The sequence below is a fragment of the Dermacentor albipictus genome, chromosome 10 (genome assembly GCF_038994185.2).
Source record: "Dermacentor albipictus isolate Rhodes 1998 colony chromosome 10, USDA_Dalb.pri_finalv2, whole genome shotgun sequence".
Taxonomy (NCBI): domain Eukaryota; kingdom Metazoa; phylum Arthropoda; class Arachnida; order Ixodida; family Ixodidae; genus Dermacentor; species Dermacentor albipictus.
In genome coordinates, this window is record NC_091830.1 from 97260186 (window position 1) to 97279269 (window position 19084).

At 46.3% G+C, this 19084-nt stretch overlaps 1 protein-coding gene across 6 annotated transcripts in view; it reads right to left on the reverse strand.

Annotated features, from left to right (window-relative positions):
* Positions 1-19084, reverse strand: part of LOC135897288 (probable cytochrome P450 12a5, mitochondrial) — a 189120-nt gene that overhangs the window by 52461 nt on the left and 117575 nt on the right. The window lies entirely within an intron of this gene.

Below are 19084 nucleotides of genomic sequence, written 5' to 3' on the forward strand. Positions count from 1 at the left end.
GTTTACAGAAAAAGGCTGTCCGTTTCATTGTCAATGCTCCATATAACGCACACACAGGACCCATCTGTATATGTGTAAACGTCATACCTGTTGTTGACTTCTACGATTCTTTACTAATGATACGCTACAAACAAGGCATTAAAGCACACAATCTGTGCTCTAAAGAACTTGCTAATTTTACTGAAAGAATACATGTTTATGACACGCGCGAAATCACTTTTTAGTTTACACCACAGACCCGTACTATGGCCAACAAATGATCGCTTATACATTGCCTACTCTTTTAAACAATCAGCATTGTTTTCTGCAATGCTGTTGCTGTTAAGTTCTTATTTTGTGCTGAAATGTTTCTCCAAGTTTTCATAAATTTTGATGTCGTGCATAAAAGTAAAGTATGTTAACTTCAACACCATTAGCGTTATTTTTCAAACGTGTAGTTTTGGCATTGTAAGCTTGTCGCATAAGAACATTTGCTGTAGCCCCTGTGAAAGTGAAACTATAGGGTACAGACCCGGTCAAGCTTCTTGCTTTAGTCTGTGCCTCAGTATTTTTGTACATGCTGTAATGTACCGTAATGCTGAAATAAAATTGAATGAATGAATGAAGATGTAGATTTTACGTTCATCAATGTCATGACCTGGTTGGTTGAAATGCTCGGCGACGACTTTTGGAAGCTTTCTAGCGGTGTCCGCGGATGTCGTTTTAATCTTACGTTCATTGATTGTCCCGTTTCATTGATATATTATTTCTTTGAGAAGGAACATTCAAGCATCATATAAATCACATTCGAACATGTACAACTAAAGCTAGTTTTTTCTTCGTCTATATAACTGTTTGCTGTGGATTTAGTTTTAATGTCACTTTGAAGGTGACTGCGGGTTTTGCACATGGGGCGACAACATGCCTTTATTACGAGGAAATGATGTGGGCTGACATTTGTGTGCACTAACATATGTCTATGAAGTTTTTCTTGTAGCGATACGTAACTTTTGGTACATCCACGAAGGCTTTTCTCAGACGCCCGTTACTTGATGATATTGGGCGGTATTTTCTTAGGATGTTGTTTATGTCTGGGAAAACACTAAGATATTTTAAAGTGAAAGTTTTACTGACCGCGAACTTGCGGTTTCGCCGTGGCAGTGCTCCGACGAGGCACATGACATCAGAACGTGCGCCATGCAACGGGTATTTCTCTCTCTCTCGCTCCCTAGTCACTACTGCGCATGCGCCACTAGTAGCACCGAGCCACAGGTGTGGATGGATGGATGTTATGAGCGTCCCCTTTGGAATGGAGCGGTGGGTGGCACCACCAAGCTCTTGCTATTGTACTGCCTAATGTCCTACCTAGGTTAAACAATAAAAAAACACATGATGAACTCCCACAACCAAATTTTCTGATCCCCTATTGCGAACTGGGCTTTTGTACGTCTCCGTTTTCTGTCGTTTCCCTACTTTTCTTCCACCAATCCTCCAATCCCCTCTCACTAATCTCTATTACGGACATGTTTACTTTTTCACTGCTCTCGCTGAACCCAAGCGCTTCAAGGAGCCCAGTGGTGCCTAAATCGACTGCCGGGTAGACGTCTTCGCATTATAATAAAACATGCTCCATAACTTCCCTAGCTTTACCCCGGCAAGCACATGCTTCTTTTTCAGTTTTATATCTCGCTTTATAGGTGCTTGTTATAAGGCATCCCGATATTACTTCGAAAAGTAATGAGCTTCTCTTTGAGTTATCAAAAATTGTTCCTTTCCTGAGTTCATTTTTTCCTCTTAAGTAGTTACTCATGGCAGGTTTCTTTTCCACTACCGCCACCCATGAGGTTATTTCAGCCTCTGTGACTTTCACCCTTGACGTTCTTTATTACTCTGTTGCCCGCGCTACAGGCCGCATACTTGCTGGTAAGCTTCCTAGTACTTTTCCTCTACTGTGAATCAACGTTTTTCCTGTGCACATACATCAACACTCTCCTAGTCCATTTACTTTCTTCCATATTCCTCAGTCGATTTTCATATTCAATTTTCCTGCAACCTTCCCTCACTTCGAAACTAGTGCAGCCAATATGCACAGCTTCATTTGTAGCCTTCCCGTGAGCGCCCAATGCGAGGCGACCCACTGACCTTTGGTTTCACCGCTGCGCAGCGTCCCGCCTGTCCGCCGCCGCCATGTGGTATGACGTCACACCGCGTTCCACGTCGATCGCCAGCTGCGTCGCATGCCTGACAACATGTCGGAGGATTGAAAAGCAAAGCTTGCGTGCGCTGCAACCACAGTTGAGGCGGCAATATAGAAGGCGACAATTCTGATGAGCAGGAGGAGGCCTGGAATCGACATCAGAACGAGATGAAGGGGAAACGAATCACCGAGGAAACAGACGAACAGCGCGCCTAACGACTGGCTAAACGCCGCAACATAGCTAGACAACCATACAAACCTGGATTTGCAATCAAGATTAGCCAAGGCTAACCATACTGTGCCGTAGCTTTCACTACGTATATCCCGGCATAACCGAGCTAAGCCACTGCCAATCTTTGTATAAAGACTGGCGGTCTGTCAGATTCTGGCCTAGGCTTTTCCATAGCTAATTCCGACGCGACATCTTGACGCGACATCATAAGCTTAGTTGAGAGCAATGATGATGATGTATGGGGTTTTTTGGCGCAAGGGCCTGGTATGGCCAAAGAGCGCCATGTCTGTGCTAATTAATGGGTTTGCAGTGTACTTATGATTACAATGAAGTTGGTGCAACGTGGCTGTAAAGGGGCCTTAAAATATACGCACTGGAGTGCGTAAAATCTGTATAATAAAATTATGGCCATGACGTATGACTTGTACTATGAACATTTAGGTGCACTTAAAAAGGATGATACGATAGGTAAAATATAGCAGATTTTAAGAAATGCTAGAGCACTACTGCCTCCTTAGGGCCCTTGAAACACAAGGGCCTGGAGGCATGTGCTATGCAAAACAATTATCGCAGTGGCATCCTCTGGACGAATGCATGGGACTAATAACGTGTAAGACCACATCTCTGATGAAACCTAGGACTGTGTCTGCATTACAAAGCAGTTCTGGACCAAGAAGCATTGCAGGATGAAGAGGAATGTGCTGTCGGTATGCTAATGAAAAATATCTCTTTCTCTCAGTTTCGGCTTCCCGACACTCCAGGAGGACGTGGAGTACGGTCAGCCTCTCCCCGCATCTGCCACAAGTTGGAGGCTCACTTCCGGTGAGTAGAAAATTATGGGTGCCAAACGTGTGTCCTATTCTAAGACGACAGAATAGGACATCTGTTCGGCGCGATTTTGTAGTAGAGGGCCAGAATCCTAACTGTGGTTTTATGAGATGGAGCTTATTATTCGTTTCCGCGTCCCACATGCGTTGCCAGTGGTCCCGCAATCTCCTTCGCAAGAAAGGCCTCAGATCTGTGACAGGCACCGCAGCGGCAGAGTTAGCAGTTTGCGATGCGATTGACGTGGCGATCTCGTCCGCCAGAACGTTACCCTCAATGCTCCTGTGGCCAGGCACCCAGCATATGATGATACACTGGTTAGATATGTACGCTTTACACAAGACGGTGTAGAGTTCACTAAGTGCAGGATATTTGTGTGTATAGGCTGACATCAAGGCCTTCACGACGCTTAGGGAGTCTGTATAGATCGCTGCTTTTGGAAGTTTTGATTTTCTTATATGCTTCACAGCAGAGAGTAATGCGTAGGCCTCAGCCGTAAATATGCTTGTTTCCGGATGCAGTACGTGGGATTCCGAGAAGGATGGGCCGACGGCAGCATACGACACCCCGGCATTAGACTTCGAAGCGTCTGTGTAGAACTCTGCGCAGGAGTGCTTGTGCTGGAGTTCTAGGAAATGAGTTCGTATTTCCATCTCTGCTGCATGTTTTGTTACTTCTAAAAAGGATATGTCACATTCTATGACCTGCCACTCTCAAGGCGGTAACAACTTGGTTGCATGCATTAGGCGAAGCTCGTGGAGTGGCACACGCGTTTCTTCACTAAGCTCCCTCACTCGGAGCGAGAAAGGCTTTCTTACAGAGGGGCGATTATCGAAAAGTGTAGTGCAGGTCATATCGTTAACAGTGTTAAAACATGGATGTTGATTATTGGAGTGTATTTTTAGAAAATATGTAAGGCTGATGTAAGTTCTCTGTAGATGGAGCGACCATTCATTTGATTCCGCGTATAAGCTTTCAATTGGGCTTGTTCTGAAAGCACCAGTGGCTAAGCGGATACCTAGATGGTGGATAGGATCTAGGATCTTTAGTGCGCTCGGAGCGGCAGAGTTATATACGACGGCACCATAGTCCAATGGTGATCGAATTAGGCTCTTATAAACATTCATCAGACACTTCCTGTCACTACCCCATGTTGAGTGGGATAGAACTTTAAGCAAGTTCATTGTCCTTAGACATTTTTCTTTGGGATATTTAATGTGCTGTATAAAAGTGAGCTTGGGGTCAAGTATAATACCTAAAAAATTGTGTTCTTTGTTGATAGGTATTTGATGTCCACTCAGTTGAACACAAGGATCTGGAACCAGGCCTCTCTTTCTATTAAATAGAACACAAGAGCTTTTGTGGGGGTTGGTCTTAAATCCGTTTTCGTCAGCCCACTTGGAAACCTTGTTCAGGCCCTGCTGTACCTGTCTCTCGCATACTGCGAGGTTGCAGGATTTAAAGTCTATTTGTATATCGTCGACGTATACGGAATAAAAAATGGCCGGTGGCAGTGAAGCACGTAGTGTGTGCATCTTAACAATAAAAAGAGTGCAGCTGAGCACACCTCCCTGGGGTACACCAGTTTCCTGCGTAAAATGACGTGACAGTGCATTACCGACTTTTACTCGGAAGGTACGGTTGGACAAATAGCTTTCTATTAGGGCGAGCATATTGCCACGAATGCCCCTTCCCGACAAGTCTCTCAAGATTCCGTAGCGCCACGTTGTGTCGTACGCCTTCTCCATATCGAGGAACACGGATAGGAAATATTGCTTATGTAGAAAGGCGTCGCGAATGTTTCCCTCAATGCGCACAAGGTGATAAATTGTGGACCGCCCTTCCCTGAAGCCACACTGAAAGGGATCAAGCATTTGGTTTAATTCCAGGAAATGTATGAGTCGCCGATTAATCATTTTCTCAAACAGCTTACAAGTGCAACTTGTGAGGGCTATCGGGCGGTAACTTGACGCCAACGAAGGATATTTACCTTGCTTCATAATGGGAATCACAATCGCTTCTCTCCATGCAAGTGGAAGATATCCAGCAGCCCAAATAGTGTCAAAAAGTGCAAGTAAAGTCATTTGTGTATCAGTGTGTGCGTTCTTAATTATGTCGTACATAATTCTGTCAGGTCCTGGTGCAGAGCTCTTGCATGTGATCAAGGCAGCTCTTAGCTCGGCAATGCTAAAGGGACGGTTGTAAGGCTCATTCTCTCGACCTTTACTTGGTAATGGCTTACGTTCTTCTGTTTCTTTGTGTTTTAGAGAGGATTGTGTATAATTTGTTAGACTTGACACGCTTTCAAAATATTCCCCAAGTGAGTCAGCCTGGTCTTGCAGTGTATCTCCCTGTGTGTTTACCAGGGGGAGTGAATGTGTTTGCCGCCCTCTAACGCTATTTACTCTGTTCCAGGCTTTGGCCTCATCCCTAAGTGACTTAATACTTGATAAAAACTTGTGCCAGCTTTCTCTTCTGGCCTGTCGGCGGGTTCGCCTGCCTTGGGACTTCATTTTTTTAAAGTTCATAAGATTATCTGCAGTGGGAGAAGCGCGTAGCAACCCCCACGCCTTGTTCTGATTCTTACGGGCGATCCTACATTCGCTGTTCCACCACGGCACACGTCGTTTGCATGCCAGACCACTCACTTCGGACATGCATTTAGATGTGACATCTATTATGAATGCTGTAAAGAACTCGACTGCAGCATCAATTCCTAACGAAGACAGGTCAGCCCATGAGATACTAGACAGAGATCGGAATTTCTCCCAATCAGCTGTCTCAACCTTCCATCTAGGAGCGTGTGGTAGGTATTCATTTTCTTTCGGTGATCTTCGCAGTATAGGGAAGTGGTCGCTGCCGTAAGGGTTGTCGGTAACTTCCCATTCAAGTTCAGGCAGTACAGACGGGGAGACTATGCTAAGGTCTATGGAAGAATAGGTTCTATTTGCAAGAGAGTAATATGTGTGTTCCTTCTTATTCAACAGACAAGCACCAGAAGAAAAGAGGAACTGTTCGAGAAGGCGTCCTCGCGCATCTATACGAGGGTCGTCCCACAGGTAGTTATGTGCATTGAAATCGCCAAGAACAACATAGGGCTCTGGCAATTCATCAATAAAGGACTGAAATTCATGTTTGCTTAGTTTATAATGTGGGGGTATATAAAGTGAGCAAATAGAGATAAGCTTGTTTAGCAGAATGACTCGAACCGCCACTGCCTCAAGGGCCGTTCGTAGCTACAAACGTTGACAGGCTATGCTTTTTTGAATTATAATTGCTACACCGCCCCATGATGCGAGAGCATCATCGCGATCTTTGCGAATAGTAACGTGTTGTCGAAGAAAATTTGTGTGTTTCGGTTTTAAGTGTGTTTCCTGTAAACACAGCGCTTTTGGATTGTGTTTATGGATGAGTTCTTGCACGTCATCAAGATTTTTTAGAAGACCTCTGACATTACATTGTATGATTTGCGTATCCATATTTAAAGAAAATTTGTGCTGTGTTTACGGAAACGGAAGTGATGTCTTAGGTTACAGAGCTCTTTCGAGGCCCTGTAACGGGGGTTCTGCCCTTTCTGGAGCGTTCGAGGGAGCCTCGCCGCTCCTTAGGCGTTTGGTGCGCCTTGAGGACAGGTGAAGTGTCCATTGCCTCTAGCGAGGCGCCGGACACATGCTCTTGAGAGCATGTGCCCCACCAGCCCGGAGGTCGATGGGGCACCCTGCGGGATTTGGCTGCGCCGGCTGTTGCCAGCGCTGGGAGGGGCCGGGGGGGTTTAGGCAGCCTCAGCTGCGCCCACCTTCGGGGTCGATGGTCCCCCCTGCTGTGTTGACGGAGCAGCGCTAGCTGCAACCGCCGCGGGGGCAGATGGAGTAACTGCCGACTCACTGCTTGTGGGTCGGACAGCCGCCGGAGGCCGTTGTGACGCTGCCCCCTTACGCGCCACATCGGCAAAGCTGCTCTTAGACAGGTATGACACCCTCCTCCGTGCCTATTTGAAAGTGATGTTTTCTTTTACTTTTATGGTCACGATTTCTTTTTCTTTTTTCCAGGACGGGCAGGCGCGCGAGTATGCGGCATGCTCGCCATCACAGTTAACACAATGTGGGGTGTTCTGGCATTTTTCAGAGGAATGTTCTTTGTCACTGCACATGGCACAAGTCAGCCGGCCTCGACAGTTCTGTGAACTGTGGCCGAAACGTTGGCACTTAAAGCATCTGAGAGGATTGGGAACGTATGGTCGAACACGAAGTCTTATATAACCGGCCTCGATGGACTCGGGAAGGACACTTGAGCCGAACGTGAGTATCAGGTGTTTCGTCTTGATCTCTTTTCCATCTCGCCTCATCTTAATTCGTCTTACATTTATAACATTCTGGTCACTGAAGCCCTCCAAGAGTTCAGCCTCAGTGAGCTCCACCAAGTCATCGTCAGAGACAAGACCACGGGTGGTGTTCATCGTGCGGTGCGGGGTTTTAATTATTTGGGTTTCCCCAAATGACACTAGTGTTGACAATTTTTCGTATTGTTTTCGATCGCAGAGCTCCAGGAGGAGATCACCGCATGCCATCCGCGACGCCTTATATCCAGGACCAAAGGCTTCAGTCAATGACTTGGAAACAAGGAAGGATGAGATTGTTCGTACTGGCTTATCTGGTTTTGCAGAATGGATGACATGGAAACGCGGGAACGATTCTTTTTAGCGGCCAAAAAATTGAAAGACTTCATCGGTGCGCCCTCTTCTCTGAGGGCGGTCAGGTAGTGGAGGGAGGGAAGTAGCCATGTGTGGACCTGTAGTTTTCGGCAGCAATGCCAGTCACCCACCATGGAGTCCAACAAGGGGACGCTGCAGGGCCTGAAAAACAGGGCCTGCAAACGCCAGCTGTACGTTGCCGCTATAACCAATATGATATAACCAATGTTGGCTACTCACACAAGGTTAACGCTTGCTGCCAGGAAGGTCGGAAGTAATAAAGAAATGAGAAGGAGACAGGAAAGGTGGAAAGTAAGAAAAAGACGAAGGTTGTAGGGAGAGAGAGACAGGAAAAGGCAACTACCGATTTCCCCCGGGTGGGTCAGTCCGCGGGTGCCGTCTATGTGAAGCAGAGGCCAAAGGGGTGTGTTGCCTCCGCCGGGGGGCCTTAAAGGTCCCAACACGCATCATCGGCTCAACCCCCAGGATCCCCTTTTCCCCAGACACGGCTAAGCCGCGCACGGCTATACGCGGGAGGCTCCAACCCTCATGTGCTCGGGTACGAGTTGAGAGCAACTTGTGAACAGTTTCTTTCTGGCAACGTTGTTATAAGGTCATTTAGGTGGTCGATATAATCGTTATTTTCGCTGAAGATTCTTCTTATTCGTTTTTCTTGTCCAAAAAAATTCCTTGCTTGCATTCTCGCGGGTGACGACTCTTGTAGTGTAAACATTGCTGGCTATACCTGCCGCCCCCTGTTTTTTTGACGCATACTTTGCGGGATTGGAGGAAAGGGCGAGATTTGTTATAGCGTGTTCTCTCCGTAGTGCGGGGCAGTCATTTTTCTTTGGTTCGGGCAAAAGTCCGGGACGAAACTTCTTCAGGTAGTGTCTTTTTACGCTTTATTTTCTTGTGGAGTCCTGCACTGATGTCTGCCTGTGTGTCTGTATGCTTATTACTGCAGGTAGCTGTTTCCTTTAAGGCTTCGTGGGTGGTTGTGGGCTTCCGTATAAGCGGGTGTTGCTCACGTGGTGATCACCCGCCACACTGCAAGCAAGGAATTTTTGTCGGACAAGCGAAACCAATAATAAGAATCTGCAGTAAAGACAACGTTTATGAATGAATGAATGAATGAATGAATGAATGAATGAATGAATGAATGAATGAATGAATGAATGAATGAATGAATGAATGAATGAATGAATGAATGTTTGGTTTCTATTGGCGCAAGGGCCAGGTGTGGCCAAAGAGTGCCAAGCCAGTGTTGATGAATTCGCAATGTAGTTATGAGTTCAATGAGGTTGACGTGACGTGGCTGTAAAGGGGCCTTAAAAATAGTCGCTCTAGAGTGCGCAAAAACTATCTGTTATAAGATTATGTCGATGATAATGACATGTTCTAGGAGCAATAAAATCCATCGTGAGAGAATGATGCATTATAAAAGATATGTGAGATGGTAAAATTACCTGGAGCACTACTGCCTCGCCAGAGCCCTTGAAACACAAGGGCCTGGAGGCATGTGCTATACAGTATGACTGTTACAGCGGCATCCTCTCAAGAGAGGAAGCGCTACGAATGTATGGGACTAATAACGTGTAGGACAACATCTCTGAGGAAACTTAGGACAGTCTTTGTGTTAAAAAGCGGTTCTGGACCGAGAAACATTACAGGATGAAGAGGAATGTGTTGACGGTATCCTAAGGAAAAATGTCGCCTTCTCTCAGATTCGGCTTTCCGACACTCCAGGAGGACGTGGAGCACGGTGAGCCTCTCTCCGCATCTGCCACAGGTTGGAGGGTCATTTCCGGTGAGTGAAAAGTTATGGGTGCCAAATGTGTGTCCTATTCTAAGACGACAGAATAGGATATCTGTCCGGCGTGATTTTATTGCAGAAGGCCAGAACCCTAATTGTGGCTTTATTACGTGCAGCTTATTATTTGTTTCCCTGTCCCACAAGCGTTGCCAGTAGTTTCGCAGTTTCCTGCGCAAGGAGGGCCTCAGATCTGTAACAGGGACTGCTGCGGTAGGATGAACAGAATACGATGCAATTGATGTGGCCATCTGGTCCGCCAGATGGTTACCTTCGATGCCCCTATGACCCGGCACCCAGCATATGATGACATGCTGGTTACATATATACGCTTTACATGGGACGGAATATAGTTCACTGATTACTGGATTTTTGTGCTTACAAAATGACATCAAAGCTTTCACAGCGCTTAGGGGGTCCGTATATATAACAGATTTTTTAGTTTTGTTTTCCTTATATGCTTTACAGCCGACAGTAGTGCATAGGCCTCAGCCGTAAAGATGCTTGTTTCCGGATGCAGTACATCGGATTCCGAGAAGGGTGGGCCGACGGCTGCATATGACACCCCCTCGCGTGACTTCGATGTGTCTGTGTAGAACTCCATGCAGCAGTGTTTGTATTGGAGTTCCCAGAAATGCATTTGGATTTCAATCTCTGGAGCGTGTTTTGTAACTTGTATGAAAGGTATATCGCATTGTATCACCTGCCACTCCCAAGGAGGTACCCGCTTAGCTGGAGGCATTAGGCGATGTTTGAGGATTCGGACATCCATTTCAACACTAAGCTCCCTCGCACGAAGTGAGAAGGGCTGTCTTACAGAGGAACGATTACGAAAGAGTGTATCATATGTCATATCGTTAAGGGTACTAAAACACGGATGTTCAGAATTAGAGTGGACTTTCAGGAAATATGTTTGGCTGTTGTATGTTCTGTCGAGATGGAGTGACCACTCATTTGATTCGACATACAGACTTTCAATGGGACATGTTCTGAAAGCGCCAGTGGCGAATCGAATTCCTAAATGGTGAACCGGATCTACCATCTTTAGCGCACTCGGGGCTGCAGAATGATAAATTACGGCACCGTAGTCCAATCGTTATCGAATGAGGCTTTTGTGAAGATTCATAAAACATTTTCTGTCGCTGCCCCATGTTGTATGGGATAAAATTTTAACGCGATAGCATTAAAGAGCTCGTGTCTCAGAAAAGCCGGTGTCGTCGGCGTCGGCGGCGTTGGCCGTGAGCGATAAATCATGGCAGGCACTTCATAAATAAAAAGCAACTTCGAAGATGGGGGGGTGGGAATCGAACCAGGGTCTTCGGAGTGTGAGACGGAGACGCTACCACTTAGCCACGAGTTCGATGCTTGAAAGAAGTACAAAAGCGCTTCTAGTGAATGCGGTGTTGCCTTCGAAACGTGCCGTAGAAAGTTATACTGCGGTGTATATCGGTAATTATGAGCAAGTAACTTACAGAAGTCGCATTTGCATGAGTAGTGCAGTACGTTTGCGCAACATTTCTTCTGTGCTTACCGCACACGCAGAGCCATCTTGCGGCAAACACAGATGACCCCCTCCTCTCACTGTACGGTGCTGCCCCGACAGGTGGCGTGCCACGTGCGCATTGGGGCTGTGCGCGGACCGGTGCCAGGCGCGTCGGGGCCCCGACTCCCTCTCCCCTGACGACGCTTCGCCGTTCTCCCACACGGGTTGCAGAATCAAGCGCCGTTCCTTTCTTTAGATTACTATCTATCTATCTCTCTGCCCGTGCCGATCACGACGTTCGGTTGGCGTAGATCGTTTCCTCCTCCGAGACACCGAGTTCTTTGGTTCGTTCCGTTTGCTCAGGCGCACATTTCGTTGCCGCGCCGAACACTGCGTTGCTCGAGGCTCACCGCGTCCGATGCGGGGCGCGTAGTCGCTGCGCCGTAGCGCATTGTCTTACACCCCTTGGCGAGTCGACGGGAACGCTGTCGTGTTCCACTCTTGAAGGCGAAGCTTAAGCGTCCTCCAATTTTTCAGGAAGGTAGTTGTTTTTAAGCATTTCACCTTGAGATACTTTATGTGTGGAATAAATGTTTGTTTTGAGTCAAGTGTGATACCTAAGAACTTGTGCTCTTTGTTTACAGGGATTTGCTGGCCATACATTTCGATATTAGGATCTGCAACGAGGCCTCTCTTTCTTGTGAAAAGCACACAAGAGCGTTTGTTCGGGTTCACTTTAAATCCGTTTTCGTCTGCCCATTTAGATACTTTGTTCAAGCCCTGTTGTACTTGCCTCTCACACACTGCAAGGCTGCAGGATTTGAAGCCTATTTGTATATCATCTACGTAAACAGAATAAAAAATCGCTGGTGGTAATGAAGCACGAAGGCTCTTCATTTTCACGATAAAGAGTGTGCAGCTAAGCACAACTCCTTAAGGTACACCATTTTCTTGTATAAAGGGTCGCGACAATACATTGCCGATTTTCACGAGGAAGGTACGTTTGGACACATAGCTTTCTATTATGTTTAGCATATTTCCACGGATGTCCATCCCCGACAAGTCTCACAAGATCCCGTATCGCCACGTCGTGACATACGCCTTCTTCATATCGAGGAATATCGATAAGAAGAACTGTTTATGTACAAATGCATAGCGGATATTTGATTCAATGCGTACAAGATGATCAGTTGTGGACCGCCCTTCTCTGACGCCACACTGATAGGGATCAAGCATATTGTTCAGTTCAAAGAAATGTATTAGTCTACGATTAATCATTTTTTCGATTAGCTTACAAAGACAACTTGTAAGAGCTATTGGGCGATAACTTGCCGCCAAGGAAGATTCTTTACCCAGGTTCAAGACGGGAATAACAATATCTTCCTTTCATGAGGATGGGAGGTATCCGGCAGCCCAGATAGAGTTTAAAAGTGCCAGAAGTGTCATTTGCGTGTCTTCGTGTAAGTTCTTAATCATGTCATAGATGATTCTATCAGCTACCGGTACAGAGTTTCTACATGTGCTCAATGCAGCTTTAAGCTCGGCAGTGTTAAAAGGACGGTTATATGTTTCATCCGGATGGCATTTACGATCAAGTGTCTTAAGTTCAGCTAAGTGTTTATATTTGAGGAATGTTTTTGTGTAATGAGTGGAGCTTGATAAATGTTCGAAGTGTTCGCCCAGAGCGTTCGCCAGGTCCTCCAAGGTAGTCCCTTGGTCGGCCACTAAGGGCAGGGGGTGAATTTGTTGCCCCTTTATCTTTCTTACAACATTGCAAACTTTACATTCTTGAGTGTAGGATGTGATGCCCGAGAGAAACCTCTCCCAGCTAGCTCTCCTTGCCTGTCTCTGCGTGCGCCTCCCTTGTGACTTTGTCAGTTTAAATTCTATGAGGTTTTCTGCAGTCGGGGAGCGACGCAGCCAACCCCACACTTTGTTTTGTTTCTTTCGTGCCAGTCTGCACTGTTCATTCCACCAGGGTACCCGTCTTTCACAAGAGAGACGTTGTGTTTGGGGAATGAACTTTTCAGCTGCGTCGATTATAAAACAAGTAAAATATGCTACTGCATTGTCTAAGTTAAAATCAGTGATAAGATCTCGTGATAAATAAGTTGCTTCCTTCAAATTATTCCATTCGGCGGAGGCTAGTTTCCACCGGGGTGTATGTAGGGGGCATTCATGTTGAGGCATTGAATTTAACATTACAGAAAAGTGGTGACTTCCAAAGGGATTTTTATTACATATCAGTACAAGTTCGGGAAAATTGAAGCCGAGCCAATAGACAGGTCTATTGATGAATATGAATTATTATGGATATTATAATAAGTTGGCTCCTTCTTGTTGAAGAGGCATGCACCGAAGTTCACGAGGAAATTTTCAATGAAATGGCCTCTCGCGTCACATCGTGAGTCTCCCCACATGGTGTGGTGGGCATTAAAATTGCCGGCGAGTATGTAAGGGTCCGGAAGTTGGTCAATAAGGTCATACAAATCAATTTTTTTCCGGATGAAAATTAGGGGGTATGTATAAGCAACATACAGTGATCAATTTACTAAATATAATTGCCCGAATTGACACTGCCTCAAGGGGCGTCTGAAGGGCGACCTGGTGACAAGCTACGGACTTGCCTACAACTATTGCAACACCGCCAGACGAGGTATTCGTCTCGTTGCGGTCTTTACGGTATATGGCGTACTGACAAAGAAAGTTTGTGTGCATTTAAGATGTGTCTCCTCAACACACAGCACCTTTGGGCTATGTTTGTGTAAGAGTTCTTTAATGCCATCGAGGTTGTGGATAAGACCTCTAACGTTCCAGTGTATGATTTGTGTAGCCATATTGTTCGTGTTTTTATGCTGAGTGTCAAGAGGAGTCAAGTCAGAGGAACGACTTACGGAGCCTTTTCAGGCCCCGTGGTTATGGTACGAGTTTTGTCTGTTTTGGAGTGGTCGTGAGACTCGCGCCGCTCCCGAGGCGCTAGATGCGCCTTCTGGCTCGGGGTTGTGTCCATCGACTCTTGGGAACCGCTGGAGTTCCGCTCACACAAGCGGGGTGTTTTCACCTTAGGCCTTGCCTCGAAAAGCAGGGCCTTGGAGACCACCAACCCAGAGGTCGATGGGCCCTCCTTCGGGGACGGCGCAGCAGCGCTGGCTGCTGACGCCAGGGGGGCTGGTGGCAAGGCCGCAGCCACGCTCGTTGTGGGCTGGGCCGGAGCCGGCGTCTGCTGCGACGTTGCCCCCTTGCGCGCCGCACCAGCATACCCTGAGGTATGGAAAAAGGAAACAAGTTTCCGCGCTTCTTGAAATGACATGTTTCCTTTGATTTTCATTGTTATTATATCTTTTTCTTTTTTCCACGTGGGGCAGGTTCGAGAGTATGCTGCGTGTCCACCGTCAAAGTTGGGATAGTGGGGTGTGCCATTACAGTTGTTGGATTCGTGTTCGTGTTCGCCACACTTCGCACAGGTCAGTCGGCCACGGCAGCTTTGCGAACCGTGGCCATATCTCTGACACTTGAAGCATTTTCGCGGGTTTCGGATGTAAGGCCGGACTCGAAGTTTGATATATCCTTTTTCTAAAGTTTCTGGTAGAACGCTGGACGCAAAGGTGAGAATGAGATGTTTAGTTGGGATATCTTGGTTGTCTCGCTGGATCTTTATTCTTTGCACCTGAATCACATTGTGTTTCTTCCAGCCCTCCAGGAGCTCTTTCTCGCTTAGGCTCAACAGAGCTTCATCAGAGATGACTCCTTTAGACGTGTTCAGTGATCGGTGGGGAGTAAAAGTGATTTTCACATTACGGAACGCTAAGAGACTGGAGAGTTTGCCATGTTGTACAGTGTCGCGGACCTCAAGAAGAAGGTCGCCACTGCTCAGTTTCGTCACTTTGTTGACAGCACCTAGTGTTTCCGTAAGGCATTTAGCTACGATGAAAGGTGAGATAGTTCTGACTGTCTTTTCAGGATGTTGATTGTGTATTACATGGTAGCGGGGGAAAGTTTCTTTGCACTGGCTGAATAGTTGAAAAGTTTCTTCGGTGCACCCTCTTTTTGAAAGAGGACGATCGGAAAGGGGGGGGGGGGGAATGACGTGTTAGCCATGCAGAATTCATTTATTTCGGTAGCTACGCCAGCCGCCCACCACCGAGCCCAACAAGGGGACGCCACGAGTCCGGGAGGAAACGCAGACGCCAGCTGTACGTAGCCTCTATAACCCAATATAACATACCCAAGGTTGGATACTTACACCAGGTTAACCCTTGCCGCCTAGAACTTCGGAAGTGAGAAGAAGTGATGAGAAGACAGGAAAGAAGAGATAGCGAGAGGGAAAGCAAAAGATTGAATAGAGGGACAGGAAAAGGCGACTGCCGATTTCCTCCAAGTGGGTCAGTCTGGAGGTGCCGTCTATGTGAAGCAGAGGCCATGGATGTGTGTTGCCTCCGCCGGGGGGCGTTAAAGGCCCAGACACCCAGCATCGGCTCAACCTCCAGGATCCCCCTTTCCCCTGACACGGCTAAGCTGCGCACGGCTACACGCGGGAGGGTCCAACCCTCGTATGCTCGGGTACGTGGTGTCGCAAACCATCAAACGCCTGCTTACGCAGACGCCCCTGCGGGGGACAGCATTTATATCCACCACCTAAATGACCTTTAGACAATGCTAGCTTACAGCCAAATTTCTGTTCTTAACGAGAAAGAAAATAAAGAGATCATACGTTATCCATAACTGCAACACATTGAAGCTAATAGGCATAAACGTTTGAAAGGGATCTTTGGATTCTATTCGCTATGCTAAATTTCAAGATAGAGCCCGCAACACCTAATTTGGTTTCTTAGTGGCTTTTTGCTGTTTTTTTCTTTATTTAAATATTTATTCCATTTCAGTAATTTTTTCACGAGCACCGTTTTCTGCCGCTCGTTTTGTTATGTCTGTCAGAGACCCGCTAGCCCATGACCTCCACCGAACAGGTAATAAAGGGGTGCTGTGCACATGGCCGTTGACATGCCGGCTGACACACGACTGGGGCAACGGCCTTCTTCAGCACAGCCATCCCTTATTCTCAATTCTGCACCCTCACCGATTACACATCTTCACTCGTTGCAGCACTGACCCGCATTACTACTTCTCCCCTTTAGAAGAACCACACCTACATTTATTATGCCGAGGAAAGCATGTATGGCCTTGAAAAAGGCAAGTCTTGTCGTAACATTGGCTCTCGCTTTTACCGTGTTCTAGTTTTGCTCATCTCCTTGACATTGCACCTCCTTCCCTTCCGGTATTTCTTCTGATATATATATATATATATATATATATATATATATATATATATATATATATATATATATATATATATATATATATATATATTCTAACGGTGTTTATTTGGCAGAGCTCGGTAGCAGCGCAACGTCGACGGGCAGGGCAGTCACAGCTTCCAAGCACGAGAGCCGTTGCTGAGCAGGAGCGCTCGACCCACTAGCGTTTAGAGCCAGTAGCGCTGAACCCACTAGCGTCTCTTCTACAATCTCTTCGCTACAATCACCTCCCGGGAGCGAGAAGGGAGCCGTCCGGCGACCTAACAGCTCATCACGATGAGCGGGTCGTAGTAACGCTTTAAACGGTCGACATGGACAATGTCTCGTCCACGGCGGCGCATATCTTCAGATGGCTCAACTGGTTCGATGACATAGTTTACAGGAGATGCGCGTTCGAGAACACGATAAGGGCCTTCATACTTAGGGACCAGTTTTGATGAGAGGCCAGGGGCAGTTAAAGGGACTGAGAGCCACACGAGCGCTCCCGGATAGAAGGTGACCGTGGCAGAGGCGTCACCGCGGGTGCTCCTCTGGCGCTCTTGATCATCAGAAGTAAAGGCCCGTGCGAGGTCGCGGCACTCTTCTGCATGTCCGACCGTGTCAGAAATAGGGACATACTCGGATGCATCCGGCCGGTACGGAAGAATAGTGTCGATGGTGTGCGAAGGGTGTCGACCATACAGCAAGAAATAGGGCGAAAATCCAGTGGTGCTCTGCGTAGCGGTATTATACGCGTAGGTGACGAATGACAGAATGGCGTCCCAGTTCGTGTGGTCGGAGGCAACGTACATTGAAAGCATGTCGCCGAGCGTATGGTTGAAGCGTTCTGTGAGGCCATTCGTTTGAAGCTGGTACGCCGTACACTCTAAAATTTTTAACACCCTTAAGGGTGTAAATGGCTTGTCCCATGGGTGACACCCTTTTAGGTGTATTGCTACACCCCAAGCAAAGGGTGCACATTAACACCCCACAAAAGAAGGGGTGTTAATATGACGTCACCTCACCTATGGGTGTAAAGCAAACAACACCCTTTCTATATGGGGTGTAACACAGACAACCACCCTTTCAATATGGATGTAGCATGTGACAACACCCTTCCAAAAGGGTGTTATCCCTGCAAGTATTTTAGCGTTCACTACAGCCATGTAGTTAATGGGCAGACTAGCTGTTGTGAATGCTGCCTAGCCTTAGCTATGGTACTACCTTGTTCAGTATGAGCCAGAATCTGTGAGGCGTCGTCATATTGCGCTTCTGGTCCGTCATGTGGTAGCATAACGTGTGGCCCTTTCAGGCAAACAATTTAAGGTTTCGCCATTGCAGCAAGGCACACACGCCATGCTTTCGTAATCTTCCTCTGCAGTGATAGTACACTGCCGGCAGGATGCAGAGCGCAATAACAATGCGCGCTGCACTAAGGACACAGGATCTCCCGCACCTTGGTGCACCAGTACTTATAACTCCGTGGAAACAGCACACAGCCAAAAGCATAGTTACATGCATTTCAGAAATGATTAAAAACCTCCACTTTTCTTGGTCAAAAATTTTCGCAACACCAGCTCGACCAGGAGGGAAAGACACCACAGCTCGCTGCTGTAGCTCATATTGAATGCAATAGAGCGCAAGCAATGCATGTATTGGCGACGGTAACAAGTGCAGTACTACAGAAGCATACGTTTGCCTGTCAAGCAGTATTTTGCCGTTTTAAGCACATATTTTATACCTCTATTCATCAAAGTTGTCATTTATCTCCACGGGATGCTTCTACTAGTACCTTCACATATATGACTTAAAGGTAGCACTGAAAGCCCAAGAACAAAGTGCTTCCACGTCGAATAATCTTTCAGCATTTACGAACAAAACAGCATGTGTAGCTGTGCATGCTGTTCAATATGTAAGCATGCACTATTTTCTGAAATATACGTATGCTCCATTTACTGACAGTGACCTGCTTATACCCAATAAGTTAGTGTATTTTTCACCATGTGCTTGCATTGAATATTCTACAGGCATTGTAAGTTAAGCTACCAGAATAACAATCAGCTAGTCTAAGGTTACCTAATTGAACAAAATCATTGTAAAATTTGTGACGAAATGTCAGAAGTATTTATTTCATTCCAGAGAAATGGTTACATAATAATGTTTGCACATTTTAAAAGTAAAAAGGAAGATGAGTAAAACTATATCAATACAAAGACATAAGCACCGAATAATGGCACAGGCTTGCTCAATTAAATTTTAAGCAGAACAGTTTTTTTTAAATAACCTCACTACGAACTATCACATGTTTTCATTTGAAAAGCACTGCATCTTATTAGAAAGCACAAATATAACCGGTCACATAAGTAAGAACAAGTCTGAGTGTGTCTTTAACACAAAGATAAAAAGTTGGGCAAGTTGGTACAGTAACCTGATCTTGGATTGTAGCGCGAAGTGACACGGACACAGACTAGAAGCAGACAGGATGAGCGCTAACTCTCAACTAAATTTTTATTGAAACGAAGAATATATATATATATATATATATATATATATATATATATATATATATATATATTA